General features: G+C 37.4%; 1 protein-coding gene across 1 annotated transcript in view; it reads right to left on the reverse strand.

Annotated features, from left to right (window-relative positions):
- Positions 1–17,509, reverse strand: part of LOC139132283 (arginine--tRNA ligase, cytoplasmic-like) — a 133,890-nt gene that overhangs the window by 112,771 nt on the left and 3,610 nt on the right.

The raw sequence follows: 17,509 nt of genomic DNA on the forward strand, positions 1-17,509 counted from the left end.
TGAAAGCTCATTGGATATGCAAATTATAAATTAGCTGACATGAAAATGTGAAATGACTTTCGATATTGTTTTGACCTAGTACCTGGTATAATCATCAATGTACATAGCATGTTTTGCCAACTTTGATCAAGTAAATCCCGGTATATATCCCTAATAAGCAAAGTTCATTAAATATGTAAATTAGAAATTGGCTTAAGTAAAAATGCTTAATGATTGTCAATAATGTTGTATCATGGTATCTGCAATATGTGTAGCAAATTTTGTCAACTTTGGTCAAGTCAATACAGACATATATCTCTAATTAGGAAAGATCATTAAAATATGCAAATTAGGAATTGGCTGCTGAAGAGACCAGATATGAACTGAAAATGCTCACGTGTTTCATTATATATTGAAGTTATGTGTAAATTTGAACCTTTGCCACATGTTTGCAACTTCATTGAAATTATTATGATCAACGTAATGAACAATAATCACCACTGATTAATTCTAAAAGGTCATGAAGTATACAAATATGTAATTAGCTGAAATAAAAATATTAAAGTTATTTGACTGCTCTTATTGTATCACCACTTTATATAGCAAGTGTAATTACCGTTGGCCAAGTCCTTCAAGCCATATATGCCGAGCTGTGAAAGCTCATTAGATATTCAAATTATGAATTAGCTGACATGAAAATGTAAAATGACTTTCGATATTGTTTTGACCTAGTAACCGGTATAATCATCAATGTACATAGCATGTTTTGCAAACTTTGATAAAGTAAATCCCTGTATATATCCCTAATATGTACATAGCATGTTTTGCAAACGTTGATAAAGTAAATCCCTGTATATATCCCTAATAAGCAAAGTTCATTAAATATGTAAATTAGAAATTGGCTTAAGTAAAAATGCTTAATGATTGTCAATAATGTTGTATCATGGTATCTGCAATATGTGTAGCAAATTTTGTCAACTTTGGTTATGTCAATTCAAACATATATCTCTAATTAGGAAAGATCATTAAAGATGCAAATTAGGAATTGGCTGAAGAGAAAATGCTTAAAGCGCAGTGGTCAACTTTCTATAATATTGTATTATAGTGTCTTTAATGTACATAGTAAATTTCATCAATTTTGATCAAGTCAATTCAGATAAATATCCCTAATTATGAAAATTCATTTAATATTAAAATTAGGTTTTTGCTGAAGTAAAAATGTCTTTTGTCTTTCAATAATGTTATATCACAGTATCTTTGATGTATGTAGCAAGTTTCAACAACTACAATCAAGTTAATTCAGATATATCTCCCTAATTTGGAAAGTTCATCAAATATGCAAATTTGGAATTGGCTGAAGTAAAAATGCTTAATGACTTTCGAAAATGTTGTATCATAGTGGCTTCAATACATGTAGCAAGTTTCATCAACTTTGGTCCAGTCATTTCAAATATATATTCCTAATTAACAAAGTTCATGAAATATGCAAATTCGGAATCGGCTGAAGTTAAAACGCTTAATGACTTTCAATAATGTTAAATCATAGTATCTTTAATATACATACCAAGTTTGGTTAATTTTGATCGAGTCAAATCAGATATATATCCCTAGTTAGGAAAGTTCATTAAATATGCAAATTAGCATTTATCTTTCATGTCACCGCTTAATGGTTCCCACTGCTGATATATCTTGGTGTGATCAACATTTGTAGCAAATCTCATCACATTGTGTACAATCGTTTTTAATATATATGTTTTTTCTAAAATTATCAATTATGCAAATGAGCAAAAAGTATGCAAGCCACACCCACCAAAAACTAATCAGTTCTTGCCATTTGCTAACTGAATATATGTACCAGATTTGATTCTGATCTGATAAGCCGTTTTTGAGATATCGGACCAACAGACAGACAGACAGACACACAGACGGACAGACAGACAGACAGACAGACATCGCTGCGACATATGCCACGTGTGTAAACACGTGAGCAAAAAATGCTTAATGATTTTCAATAACATTGTATTATAGTGTCTTTAATGTACATAGCAAGTTTCATCAATTTTGATCAAGTCAATTCAGATAAATATCCCTAATTATGAAAATTCATTTAATATTCACATTAGGTTTTGCTGAAGTAAAAATTTCTTTTGATTTTCAATAATGTTATATCACAGTATCTTTGATGTATATAGCAAGTTTCAACAACTACAATCAAGTTAATTCAGATATATATCCCTAATTGGGAAAGTTCATCAAATATGCAAATTCGGAATTGGCTGAAGTAAAAATGCTTAATGACTTTCAAAAATGTTGTATCATAGTGGCTTCAATACATGTAGCAAGTTTCATCAACTTTGGTCCAGTCATTTCAAATATATATTCCTAATTAACAAAGTTCATGAAATATGCAAATTAGGAATTGGCTGAAGTTAAAACGCTTAATGACTTTCAATAATGTTAAATCATAGTATCTTTAATATACCGGTACATACCAAGTTTGGTTAATTTTGATCGAGTCAAATCAGACATGTATCTCTAGTTAGGAAAGTTCATTAAATATGCAAATTAGCATTTATCTTTCATGTCACCCCTTAATGGTTCCCACTGCTGATATATCTTGGTGTGATAAACATTTGTAGCAAATCTCATCAAATTATTTGTAGTCGTTTTTAATATATATCTGTTTTTTCTAAAATCATTAATTATGCAAATGAACAAAAAGTATGCAAGCCACAACTACCAAAAACTAACCAGTTCTTGCCATTTGCTAACTTAATATATGTACCGGATTTGATTCTGATCTGATAAGCCGTTTTTGAGATATTGGACCAACAGACAGACAGACAGACAGACAGACAGACAGACAGACAGACATCGCTGCGACATATGCTCACGTGTGTAAACACGTGAGCAAAAAATTACACAAATTAAAAGGTGCATATTAAAATTACTCCGTTAAAAGTCATAAAAATCATAAAAAGTGGTTCTAAAAGCGCATACATGTAACCAGATATGAACTGTAAATGCTCACGTGTTCATTATATATTGAAGTTATGTGTAAATTTGAACCTTTGCCACATGTTTGCAACTTCATTGAAATTATTATGATCAACATAATGAACAATAATCACCGCCGATTAATTCTAAAAGGTCATGAAGTATACAAATATGTAATTAGCTGAAATAAAAATATTAAAGTAATTTTACTGCTCTTATTGTATCACCACTTTATCTAGCAAGTGTAATTACCGTTGGCCAAGTCCTTCAAGCCATATATGCCGAGATGTGAAAGCTCATTAGATATGCAAATTATAAATAAGCTGACATGAAAATGTGAAATGACTTTCGATATTGTTTTGATCTAGTACCTGGTATAATCATCAATGTACATAGCATGTTTTGCAAACTTTGATCAAGTAAATCCGGTATATATCCTAATAAGCAAAGTTCATTAAATATGTAAATTAGGAAGTGGCTTTAGTAAAACTGCTTAGTGATTGTCAGTAATGTTGTATCATTGTATCTGCAATATGTGTAGCAAATTTTGTCAACTATGGTCAAGTCAATTCAGACATATATCTCTAATTAGGAAAGTTCATTAAATATGCAAATTAGGAATTGGCTGAAGAGAAAATGCTTGATGACTTTCAATAATATTGAAGTATAGAGTCTTTAATATACATAGTAAGTTTCATCAATTTTGATCAAGTCCATTAAGATAAATATACCTAATTATGAAAATTCATTTAATATTAAAATTAGGTTTTGGCTGAAGTAAAAATGTCTTTTGACTTTCAATAATGTTATATCACAGTATCTTTGATGTATATAGTAAGTTTCAACAACTACAATCAAGTAAATTCAGATTTATATCCCTAATTGGGAAAGTTCATTAAATATGCAAATTCGGAATTGGCTGAAGTAAAAATGTTTAATGACTTTCAAAAATGTTGTATCATAGTGGCTTCAATACATGTAGCAAGTTTCATCAACTTTGGTCCAGTCATTTCAAATATATATTCCTAATTAACAAAGTTCATGAATTTGCAAATTAGGAATTGGCTGAAATTAAAACGCTTAAAGACTTTCAATAATGTTAAATCATAGTATCTTTAATATACATACCAAGTTTGGTTAATTTTGATCAAGTCAAATCAGACATATATCCCTAGTTAGGAAAGTTCATTAAATATGCAAATTAGCATTTATCTTTCATGTCACCCTTAATGGTTCCCACTGCTGATATATCTTGGTGTGATCAACATTTGTAGCAAATCTCATCAAATTTTGTGTAGTTGTTTTTAATATATATCCATTTTTTCTAAAATCATTAATTATGCAAATGAGCAAAAAGTATGCAAGCCAGACCCACCAAAAACTAATCAGTTCTTGCCATTTGCTAACTGAATATATGTACCAGATTTGATTCTGATCTGATAAGCCGTTTTTGAGAAAATGGACCAACAGACAGACAGACAGACAGACAGACACACAGACGGACAGACAGACAGACAGACAGACATCGCTGCGACATATGCCCACGTGTGTAAACACGTGAGCAAAAAAGGAAAGCTATCTTTGATAATTGTAAAGAGCGTAGGGGATAAAACTATTCTTAAACCTTTGTGTATGACACCTTGGAGTAGCATATTGCTTGGAGTGACGAGTCTTCAACTGGTGGAGACTGGGTTCAACTTGTCAGTATCAATACAAATTTTATGAAAGAAAGAATGACATAACTTCTCTCTTCTATGATGCAATGTGTTGCAATTAGTTGCGATAGATTCTTGGTATGACTTCCCTGGATATATGATTCGAAATGCTCTCTTTTGAACTGATTCAAGAAGTGTGGTTTGGTCTGATGTAAGAAACATGCATACTCGACCACGGGTCTTATGATTGACACGTAGTATGTTTGTAAATGCTTTGTGCTCAACCCTGATCTTTTAAGGAGGTTGAGAAAATACAGACGTTTTGAAACTTTGTTGTAAATGTAGTTGATGTAGTCAGACCAAGACAGTGTATCATTTATCATAACTCCAAGGAGTTTTTGGGCCTTTACCCTTTCTATGACCGATCCATTTATGACAATTTTCGGAATGTCTGGTTCGTCTTTCCTAAAACAGATTAGCATGTCTTTTGTTTTGTCTGGGTTCAATTTCATGTTATTTACCTCTCTTTTATGTTATTTACCTCATAAGGTTTAGAAATAATGAGTCTGGCCAATTATTGGCAAATTTCGTCTTAAAATGGTGTGGAAAGTAAGCTTATGAAGTTATGTACAGTGTAGAACCCTTACACAAGAAAGCAACATGTATGAAATATTATGGACTGGTCAGTTTCTTCGCCGGGGGGGGGGGGGGGTCCGTGGGGTAGGGTTCACCCTGTTTTTAAAATGCTCAAAAGGGGGTTCAGTGTGTTTTTGATTTACAACGCGGGCTCATACTATACTTGCCTAAATTACATCGTATTAGCACAGGGTACCCAGACATCTGGTTGTTGTCGTTAGTATTGTTGTTTATGCTTATTAGTCATGTTTTTGTTGAGCAATAAAATTCAACGAACATAACTGTTGTGTTGTTGTTCGTTCAAACGTGATGTGGATGTCATGGGGAACGCTACAAGGACACTATCATTATTTGAACCGATGCAACTCTGCCACCGTTGTTGTTGTTTGTATTGTTGTTTATGTTTATCAGTCGTGTTGTTGTTGTAGACCAATAAAATTCAACGAACATAACTGTTGTGTTGCTGTTGGTTCAAACGTAATGTAGATGTTATAAGAAACGCTATAAAGAAAAAATATAAACTTGTCATGATTTGAACTGTCCTGGGTACAGCCAGCTTAAAATTCAGAGTCGAGTGACACCCCACCCCCTCCCCGGTCCTTCTGAAAAACATAGTGCCATGTGGTAGGCTAAGCTTATTAATTCACCGTACCGCTACGCATATTGGTAATTTTGTTGATTTCGGAAGCGTTCAGTTGCATGCAGGAGGATCTAGATACCCCACTATACCGTCCAGGGTTCTAAATACTTCCATTTTAATTGGACAGAAGCCACCGAGCTTTAATTGGAAAAATGATATCACTATTCACTGCACTAGCATAGAATACTTTTCAACGCAGCCTGCATGCAGCCGTGATTATTTCTGTGTCATCGCATGAAATGTGACTTGCGCCCTCTCACGTTGTGTTTTCTAGTTTCTTTCTGTCAGTACTTGCTACGCGATTGGTAGTTTTATACATTTAATACAGTGAGTTGGAATTACGTGGTAGGCCTATATTAAACTGTTTGTGATTTCTCCAATTTGCAGATATCACTCACTGGCGTTTACAAATCACTATTGAGTTTTTCAATCAATATATATTTTGATGATAGTATGACAAGACCGATGTCGGGTAGTATTTTAGAGTCAGACTTTGTTTGTCTTCTAGTTCCCGGTATTTAACATGATTTTGTGAATTTCGGCTCAAGGTTTCTTGTGGATTATATAGGATTGCAAAAAAAGTCGCACCATGTATAGCTTAACAAACTAATAATTTGGCGGAATTGTAAGATAAGTGAAATTTAATACATTTGGACTATATAAACATAAATGCAGTAATATACTGTATACATTGAAAGACAACATATTAGGCCAAATATAAAAAAAATTATGATCTCGGTTTCTTTTCAAAAATAGGGCGATGATGAGCATTATATTTGTTTATTTCGTGTTCCAGTTCTGATCACTCAATATAATTTCCAAACATGTTGTTCACAGTTAATTTTCATGCGTTATATTGAATTCAAGTCAACTGAATGCTTGGAGAAGATGTAGTTTGTATGAAGCAAATCATCTTGCGGCTTTTTAATTATTTATTTCTTCCATCGTCGATTTCTGCTCACTGAACATAGAAGAAAAAATGGACACAAAGGTGTTCAAGTGATATGCGCTATCAGAAACGCTTTTTTTTAGCTTTGAAGATATTTTATTCTGATCAGTAGTGTGTACGCGTAGTCATTATCCAAGGTTACAACTGGTAGCGCGAGTGACAAATGTTATGGGACTGGTCAGAGATAAGAATGTGGATTTATATGCAAAGTAACGGTAATTAGTCCAAGTCTTGCCAGGTGTTACTTGACGTCACATGGATGATCAATAACCATTTACCAACTTGACGTGGCGTTGTGGCCCTCACACACCACGTGTTCTCACCTGACGGGCTAACTCGAGGCGACGCTGTCGGCGGAGATGGCTCCTGAATCCAGCAAACGGGGCATCGTTGAAGAGCCTGAGAACAAGTCGGGTTTCTTCGATTTGCTGGTTCACATTCCGCTTGTCCATTCTGCGGTGTCAACTGCCGGCGAGTTTTACAGCCAGACGAAGAGCAAGAATGTGGTCCTTTCATTCGCTTTGACAATGGTAGAGAGTGGCTGCCATGTCGCCACCAACGCCGCCAAACCTGTCGTGACCAAGTTCGAAAAGCAGAGTGAGTTAATTTTAAAAGATAGACGTTAGTTTTCCGTCTACCACTGTCTGGCCGTTCCTCTTCTGTACTGTAATCAAGCAAATTCTATCCTCCAGTTTTCCTCAAAATCAGAAAGCCAGCATATGTATATGCCCCAAACCAGGACAGAGTATCGGTGGGATAAAAGTTGAAATGGAAAATACTTCTTTACAATTAAGGAGTTTCGACTCAACAAAATGTTATATTTGTCTTACATTTTCCCCATACTCGCATAACATTCTATCATGGAGCTAGCTCCATAATTCTATACATATATAAACCAAACTAAATTCAAAATATGCACACTGCACATACATTTTTGAAAAATAACCTGAGAAATACACTTTGAACCATAGATGAAATTAAAATATACTACCTTTGACTGACTATGTATCAGCAACTCCAGCAAGCCCTTGCTTCCGAAAGTTTGCAATGTAAGACAGTAGTGTCGGAAACGTCGCTTTGAAACAACTTTCTAGGGCCCAAGGCCGAACCTACCTTCACCTGGAATCTTTTTAGTAGGCTGGAGTAACCATGGCTGGACATTTCTCGAAGTTCGCATGCATTATGCATTATGCAAACAAAACTGCGGCACCGTTACAGAAGTGGTATGGCCACAAACTGATGATGTCATACCATTCTCGCAGGCCAGAGCAATAATTTCCGCTCCGGTGACCTTCGCAAAAATCAAGCTCTGGCATATTACGCCGGCAAACTGCGGAAGTATGAATGGGGGTTAATTAATTATTCATGAGAACATATCATCAGAATTAGCCAATCACGAATACGTTTTACAAAGTCATGTCGGGTCGTAAGCTCCTCATTGTCTGTGTGTACACAATCGAGCTTTCAGGGCCTGAGATCTAGATCCTCTGGTTCTGTAGCACCTCTTCCGATATATGTTGCATTAAATCCGACAGCTTTCAAAATTTTGACTGTTTTTCTGTCATGATCGAGAGCAACGGCGACACCATGTGAATACTATGGCTTCGATAGGTACACAGACTACGGCCATCAACGAACCCTACCGTCCCACTGCAAGGTCGTCCCCGTACACTCAGTGTGACCATGGATGTAATTTTTTAAATCCATGGTGTGACTATTTTCGGACGATCTCGGTTCGGACATTCAAAGACATGCTGTTCGTTGTACTCACTTTGCTCTGTATTGATAGCGTTTAACAAGTCATGATACCGCATATTAAGTCAGGTGACGCTGCTGTCCCGTTTGAATAGTTAGTTTTTTCGGTAGAAGCTATTCGGGCGCTATAAAACTTACGATCTAAAGCAACACACAGAGACTGCCCATATCCGATGCAAGCACCATACACGTCGAAATATAGTTGCGTCGTCCATGGGTTGAACGTAACTAATTTATCACAAAATTTTTACAAACAGTTTTCTCAAGACATCGAAATTGAAAATCGAGGGTTTGAAGTTTCAAAATATCAATATTTAGCCCCTATTCACATTCCAAATACGACGTCCGATTACTACGCACTCACTATGGAGTCAACAATTTGGCAACTTTGACCCCCCAAATACCACTTCCGTCCTGTTAACAGTGTTAGGATATTAAAACACAATAAAGTTTCGAAGGGTATGGTAATTTCGTACTGCACGTTATTTGTGAAACGGCTTTGGGCGAAATTCACTATACTCTGTCCGAAAATTGTCACCAGCATAAGCTTATACGTGTTCGTACCCCGCTGAACTGCAAACCCATGGAACAAACTAAACCTCTCTTGGTTTGATTCCGTTGTAAGCGTAACTTTTTGATGATGATGAAACATAATCGGACTTGAACAACTACGCAATTTCCCGAGATCTGTGATTTCGGCAGTGTTGAGACGATCGGGAGCCTAGCGTACGTACATTTGTGATTTGTATCGCGGAGCACCAGCTCGAATGAAAGGGCCCAATCAATAATGCAATATGCCATTCATACGTTTCTAGCTCCATGTATACCCACAGCACGATAAGAAAGCTTTCAGTGTGAACCTTAATGAAGAGATCGATACATAAACGTTTATACATAACTTGTGGTAAAGTAAATTTATGATCAATAGTTTTGACCAACGGGTTTTACACAGCGGTGTTGTTCTACGTCTGGGTCGGACACAGTGCATAGCGAGGCATGGGGCCAGCTGCTCCAGTTATGCGATACCCTTCGATATAACGCCCGTGAAACACGATGGGCCGGACGGCCTGCCATGCCTGGTAGCATACAGACTTGCCACCGCACCGCTGGTCCTTGTGCAAAGAAACCCATCTTTTCCTTGTAAAATAATTATCAGTGGCGTCTTTTTGGTGTGAATAGAGCGGTTGAGTCCAAAAACATTAAACCATTTACACATTGCGCGCTCTTCGTCGACAGTGAACGCTGTGCATGTGGTAAGCACCAAGGTCAGCTCTGTAACGGGCAATCTGATTGGCTCGTAGGTTTTTCCTCGACTATCATAGAGCCTTGCAGCAATGCGTGAACGCTAAACGTGGCCAGTGATACCACGGCCTTTTCGGCGTTGGGTGATAAGACTCGCCGAAGAGGGGCGTGGTTTACGACGATGTGTCATACCTGCCAAACAACTAGACAAAGCACTGCTTGCTGTGACTACAATGCGTACCTCTTCTGTGTAACAAATACTGTTTTTGGAATTCTTCCAACGCAATTGCACGTTTCATCGACTTGATCCATCGATATTCAGCTAAAAAAAAGTTTTGGTCACCTTTACTTTTATTAATAACAAATTTAGTATAACTGTAAATTATCAATAATTATCCTTCTACCTTTTCTGTAATTTACTCTCTCAGATATTTTCCATTTCTAGTCGCCAACGCTGACTCGTATGCATCCAATGTGCTGCTGAAAATCGAAGATCGATATCCAATACTCAAGCAGCCTCCAAATAAGGTATTTGATCAAGCCTCAGGCGAATAGTAGCTTTGCTTTCTCGTTTTGTTTATTATACAGTATTGAAAAGAGATCGACGCGCAATTTCGTTTGACCGAATACGAACCGTGAGTTTCACACAGGATGGCCGGATTCTAGTTGTCTGTTTAATGCTAGTTCAGTAAATTCCAGAGTTAGGTAAGTTGAAAAATTTGGCAAATTGACTTATGCATGTTTAACATGGATCACACATATTTAGGATCGGCGGATGACATGATAGTTGGTGGCCTCTTCACCAGGTGAACAAAAATATATGCTTATACGACTGCAAAATTGTAGCTCTACGGTGAGGCGGTCGGTGAGTTTTGGTTTTTGCGACTTCGCTCACCAGTAGAGCTACCAATGCCGAAGGCCCTGTAGCATTCAAAATAAGCGTGTCGCTCATGACGCAGCATTTTGATGTGAAATCCCACATATTTACTGCATTTGGTAGTACTGATTTATCACTACTGAAGATAAAACACTATACTACACTAACCTTGTCATTTATGTGGTTTGGTATTCGTTCAAACACGTCGATCGCATTCCAAAAACACTGAGCGTGTTTCTGTGAGCTGCCATTACCGGAAGTTGGTAATGGCGGCTCCCAGAAATGTTTTTGGAATGCGATCGATGTGTTTGAACAAATACCAAACCCCATAAACGACAAGGTTAGTGTAGTATAGTGTTTAGTCTTTAGCAGTGATAAATCGGTATGACCAAATGCAGTAAGGGATGGACCATTAGACCTTGGGAGGGGGGGGGTGGTCACAATGAAATTGTGAAAATTTTTTTTTACAATTGTAAATTTCTGAAATTTTTTTTTTCCAATTGAGATTAGCTGTGCAAATTTTTTTTTTCAGAGTAAATTTTCAGATTTATAATTTTTTTTTAGTTTGTCGCTGTCTGAAGATAAAGAGGGCAAAGATGTGGTGCCAAGCACCACAAGCGGCCACGCAAGCGGTCACGGGGGGGGGGGTCAGGAGAGGGGTGTCCCCCTGCTGCTGTTGGAGCTTTTGAAAAATAGAGATTACAATGGTGTTATTTGGTGGCACTTGGGGAGTATTTTTGCGGGGGGAGGTCAGGAGGGGGTGTCCCCCTCCTGCCGTTGGAGCTTTTGAAAAATAGAGATTAAAATGGTGTTATTTGGTGGCACTTTGGGAGCATTTTTTTCGGATTACACATCTTCCTCTGAAACATGGTCTTCTTGCTCCTCAGTAGCTTCCTATAGTTTTGAAAATTGACTATTTTGGTTTCCTGGCTTCCCTTCCTACTGCGTGGTGAAATGCTCATTCACCCCACCAAACATCATGCATATCTCATGATTTACAATTGATTTTGACAAGCTGAGAAGCTAAAATAAGCTAAATAATATAGTTAAATTTGCATATTTGTGTTTTTAGAGCAATTGTTGCCCTTTTTTGATCAAAACATCTATTTCTCTGTAGCAGCATGTCCAAATTGATTGGATGTGTATAGATGTGTTGAAATTTCAAAATTTGTCTTTTTAGGGCAATTTATGCCATTCATGGTCAAAAAATCTGTATTCTCTGAAAGGGCTTGTCCAATTTCTTTGAAATTTGCTACACAAAAACGATTATTCATGCAGATTTATTCAGTATTTGCTATCGAGAAACTTTCAAAGTTCAACCCTTTTGTGTGTTTTTGTGTTGGGATTTGTTGGATAGATGGCATTCTACGTAGTGTATTGTTGAATGTTAAAACATGTGTTGCTGTTGTTTTTTGAGGCTGTTTTTTGAGAAAAAAGAATTGAAAATGCCTTTTTAAAAGCAAAATAATACATAATGACTTGATATGTTGTTTTATCATTATTGACGTGTTTCTACTTGTTCACCAATTCTTGCATTCATCATTGCAATAAAATGCTGTGAAAAAAATGAAACTGATGTGGCCTGCATCTGTTTACCTTGATCTTAAAAGGCAAATACAACTTTCTGTCTTGACAACCATACCATAGTTTCAATGTTTTACCTAGTGTACCTGCTTGGTTTGTACCAGGAAACAAGTAGAAAACAGGTTCTATAATTTCATATTTTCAAGTGATCTGAATACAAAAGTCCTGAAAAGATAAGATAATCATCCTGTATAAGGGATACAGTCACTCTAAATGTATAAATTAAATTCAAATGTTCCGGGAGGATGTACTAAAAAATACAGAAAGTTGCTTTCTGTCGGTAAAATCTAAAAAAAATTCAAAATTTTAAAGACTTTTGCAGATTTTTTTTTACGCCTTTGTCTTCTATTTATTTTTTTTTATTTTGCAAACTAGTTTGAAGATTTTTTTTTTCCTAACTTTCTGCTCTGAAAAATTTTTTTTTCTGTTTTTGACCACCCCCCTCCCAAGATCAATGGTCCGTCCCTAAATATATGGATTTCACATCAAAATATGCCGCGTCATGTGCGACGCACTTATTTTGAATGCTAAGGGCCTTCGGCATTGTAGCTCTACTTGGCACAGGTCCAGTAGGCATAATTTGTGATGATTTTTTCCTATTATTGTCATAAAAAATAATTATGAATATTAATAAATTATTAATATGAATGTTACAGAATATTAAAACATTTTTACACACAATGTCGTCTACTTTGTGTAAATGCTGTCTGGAAACTCCATTGTTGTGATAATTATGATTATTAGGGGCCTAATAAATTATGATTATGATTAATAAAGTCATATTTTACACATTGTAATGTGCTTATATGAACAACCCTCTGGAAACCCTTATATAGTTTCACAATCTATGCCAAAATATACAAGTGACACCATTGCCCAGGTTCAGTCTACGGCGAGAGTTACCGTTGCCCAGGTTCAGTCTACGGCGAGAGTTACTACACAGTGTATATAATGAGAAGGTAGCCAGCTCCACTCGACAGTAAACTGACATACCCATGAATTACCTCCGTTTTCTTCACTTCTGCATGTTGATTCTCAAAATTTCTCCCGGTGTTGGCAAGTCTATAAATCAGCCATCAAATCTACCCAGTTTTGGCCACTTAGACGGAAAATTTGTGAAGTTTGAGGCTGCGAGAAGGTATATATCGCCAATGAAATGATGCGGCCTCAGCGGAATCGACAGCATCCGGGATCTTTTAGGGCCGTTTGCGAAATTTGAATGTAGCCGCCAAGCGGGGCCGAGGGCGGAGCCATGATTTAACGTTATTAGATATGCTGACATAATTGAACGTACGGCCAATGAACGCTTGTGACCTTTCCACACATGAAAGTTACACTTACAGACTTACACTGTACGATTACTTCATGGTCTGTCTAAGGATGGAGGTGCCTCAAGTCAACGGTCCAAGCTATGTATGTGTGATTACAAACAGATGACGGGTTGCAGATGCGTTTGTTTATGATAGATACCCGGTTGACATTGTGAAAATATGTCAAGTTCAGCGACTTGGCGAGGAGACCTTAAAACAGCGTACGTACGTACAAACACGCAGTCACCTTCCAATTGAACTTGTGATTTTCAGAGCTTTACAATGAAAATACAGGCAGCGTTGACTGTCGTCTATTTTGCTGCCCAACAAAATATTAAAAACGCAGTCACGGACGTGTTTTACAGACAAAGCACAGACAATGTACCTTGAAATCGATATCTTTTTATAAAAAGGCGTACGCGTGCTGGCGTTACGAGGACCTGTTACTTTTTTATAATATGTTAGACAAATATATCCATGTCTTGCAAAAAATACTGAGAAAAAGTGAAATTTTAATAATATTATCAATAGTTTTATTACAGAGCTTCCGTTAACGCAAAATCCTGCGTATTTCAAGCATGTTATTACTTTGAAGTACGCAAAGTAAAATGACGTCTGCGAAATCCGATACGCATCCCTTCAATGTGAAGTTTATCCAGGCTTAAAATAAATTGTTTGCTGATAAAAATGTTTATAATTTAGCAATATTTTGTCCTACATCCTGTCAATCACGTTTCCTTCAAGTCTGTACCAATAAAAATGTAACAAGTTCAATAGAGTTCGTCGTTATTGCGGCAAAAAAATGTTTTTTTCCCGCTGCGCCCAATGCATACTTGTAACCATGAAGATCTCCTAGTCGAATATCAAGTTTAAGTTAATGCTACGCAGACTATAACAATAGTTTTATGCCGGTCTGCAAACTTATTCCAGAATATTGCAAAATTGGCCATAATTGCAGCCGTGATTCCAGTCTCATCTGTCCCGTGTGAGCGCGTGGGTTCAGTACCAAAACAGGATTACAAAATCGAAACGTAGCTGTCTAAGTGACTATGCCTGATCTAAATGATCTGATGGTGATAACCATGGAAGGCCCGAGACTAAGTGAATTTGACTTCAGAGCAGCGATGATAGGTCAAGCAGCGAAGGCAATAGTGGGAAGTTGTAGTCTAAATAATTAGTAAGAAATGAAAATCGTCGACAGAAAATAGAACAAATTGTGAAACTAATATCAAAGAAAAAACATTGTCACTGATGTTGTTTATTGAACACTTTATTCATTGACTTTTGAACCGGTTTTCGATATCGCGTAGACAGCTGTTATATATAGGTACTTACATGTAGTCATGTTGTACGCATTTTTTGTACATTTTACGCAAATAGAAAAACAATTTGCGAACAGCCTTACGCAGATTTGGAAATCCTAACCGAAGCTCTGCAGTTTTATCGCACTCAGAAACTGAAGCGAGGACTTTCTGTCTTCGGGAAAAAACACGCTACATACGGATGCAGCAGGGTCTATGGAAAAAACACTAAAATTTTGAAACGAGAACGGGCAAGAAAATGTCAGCACGTTTGTAAGCCTGGAAGTGTTAGTCGTGTTCCTTGCTATTCAAGGTATTTGTGGGTACGGTGTGCACATGGCGAGGTTCTTCGGGAATAGGTGGATACCGTGGAAACCTAGCTGTGATATCGCAGCGGCGAACGCGTTCAAATCAAAGGTTACCGCCAAGGTCAAATATCACAGCTAGTGGAAATATTTTAATTGCTACGGATTAGTTGCTGATGTGTTTGGCGGAGGAGGGGCAGAGAAGTCGGTCACAGTTGATGACGGTGTGCTCACTGTCGTCGGATTTCATCTGGACGTTTGTAATGCACATACGTGATGACGGTGTCATCAAATAATATGGATAAGGTGTATATAATGCTGGCAAACACGATCGCAACAATCTATATTGAGCTGCCTACTGCGGTATTTGACGTTTGTTCAGTTGATGCTGTCCCCGTTTCGCTGAAGCTACCACCTCCATTGATCGTATACCCAGTAAGCTACTTTGGAGCAACCTTACAACTGCTATAAAGTTCGAAAAATACATCGTCCAACTAGAGAAATGAAACTCATTCCACGTTCTGATGTTGATCAGACACATGTACATTCGGGTCAACTGATGAGAGGTCTAATCAAAGGTCACGAGCGTTCATAGGCCGTACGATCAATTATGTCAGCATATCTAATAACGTTAAATCATGGCTCCGCCCTCGGCCCCGCTTGGCGGCTACATTCAAATCTCGCAAACGGCCCTAAAAGATCCCGGATGCTGTCGATTCCGGTTAGGCTGCATCATTTCATTGGCGATATATACCTTCTCGCAGCCTCAAACTTCACAAATTTTCCGTCTAAGTGGCCAAAACTGGTAGATTTGATGGCTGATTTATAGACTTGCCAACACCGGGAGAAATTTTGAGAATCAACATGCAGAAGTGAAGAAAACGGAGGTAATTCATGGGTATGTCAGTTTACTGTCGAGTGGAGCTGGCTACCTTCTCATTATATACACTGTGTAGTAACTCTCGCCGTAGACTGAACCTGGGCAATGGTAACTCTCGCCGCAGACTGAACCTGGGCAATGGTGTCACTTGTATATTTTGGCATAGATTGTGAAACTAATAAGGGTTTCCAGAGGGTTGTTCACATAAGCACATTACAATGTGTAAAATATGACTTTATTAATCATAATCATAATTTATTAATAATCATAATTATCACAACAATGGAGTTTCCAGACAGCATTTACACAAAGTAGACGACATTGTGTGTAAAAAAGTTTAAATATTCTGTAACATTCATATTAATAATTTATTAATATTCATAATTATTTTTATGATAATAATAGGAAAAAATCATCACAAATTATGCCTACTGGACCTGTGCTACTGGTGAGCGAAGTCGCAAAAACCAAAACTCACCGACCGCCTCACCATAGAGCTACAATTTTGCAGCTATATGCTTATACGACTGGCCAATCTACCAACGGCTAAATCGTAGTTCGATGCTTGTACATTCACCCAGGTGGTGCAAACCAGTAAGAAATCTGTTGTCAAGACCAGCAGGAGTCTCTTGAATTCTGGACCCGGTCAACTGTTCATGAGATCCTTGGCAAAGACAATCGATGTGTCGGAGAATGTTTTGGACTATATGCTACCCCAGGCAGAAAAGAACGAGGAGAAGAGAGACGAGAAACCATCAACTCATGATCAACCTGACGACAAGGACGACACAAACTCCGCCACGACGTCAACACAAACTGAACAATCCGTAGTTCAAGTAAGAATAAGTTGTGTGGTTTTGCGTGCAGTCACATAGCAAATTTAATTTGGTCTTTTTCCTGGCATTTTGATTTGCATTAAATATAAGAAGTAAACAACCTCCAAATTATTCTTGAGCAAAGTTTCTCGGCAATACAGTGGCATCTTTCGAGCCTAAAATAATCTGTAATTTGGGAAATCTTCAAATCGGGACATTCAAAGCTGTCTTAAAAGTGCCAAAGCTTTAGTGTTCTGAAGCCATCAACATTAAAAGAAATCCCTGTCCTCTCGAGACCTCAAAATAATTCCAGGAAGGTTGTTGGGTCCGAGACAACTGGAAGTCTTCTCAATTTTCTTGTCTGCTTAATGAAAAATGTAGCGTTGTTTACAAGGTAAGCCCTTGTGCACAGTGGTTATATTGTCAGTTTCTCTGAATTGAAGAAGTAAGTAATAGCGAGCAGACTAGAAATTAAACTGAAAGATCCGTCGCTCGAGGGCGCTCTCTACGCTCCCCCCCCCCCCGCGCAAGGGGAGGGGAGCGTCCTCGAGCGACGGATCTTTCAGTCTAACTAGAAATATTAT

The sequence above is a fragment of the Ptychodera flava genome, chromosome 4, assembly GCF_041260155.1.
Source record: "Ptychodera flava strain L36383 chromosome 4, AS_Pfla_20210202, whole genome shotgun sequence".
NCBI lineage: Eukaryota > Metazoa > Hemichordata > Enteropneusta > Ptychoderidae > Ptychodera > Ptychodera flava.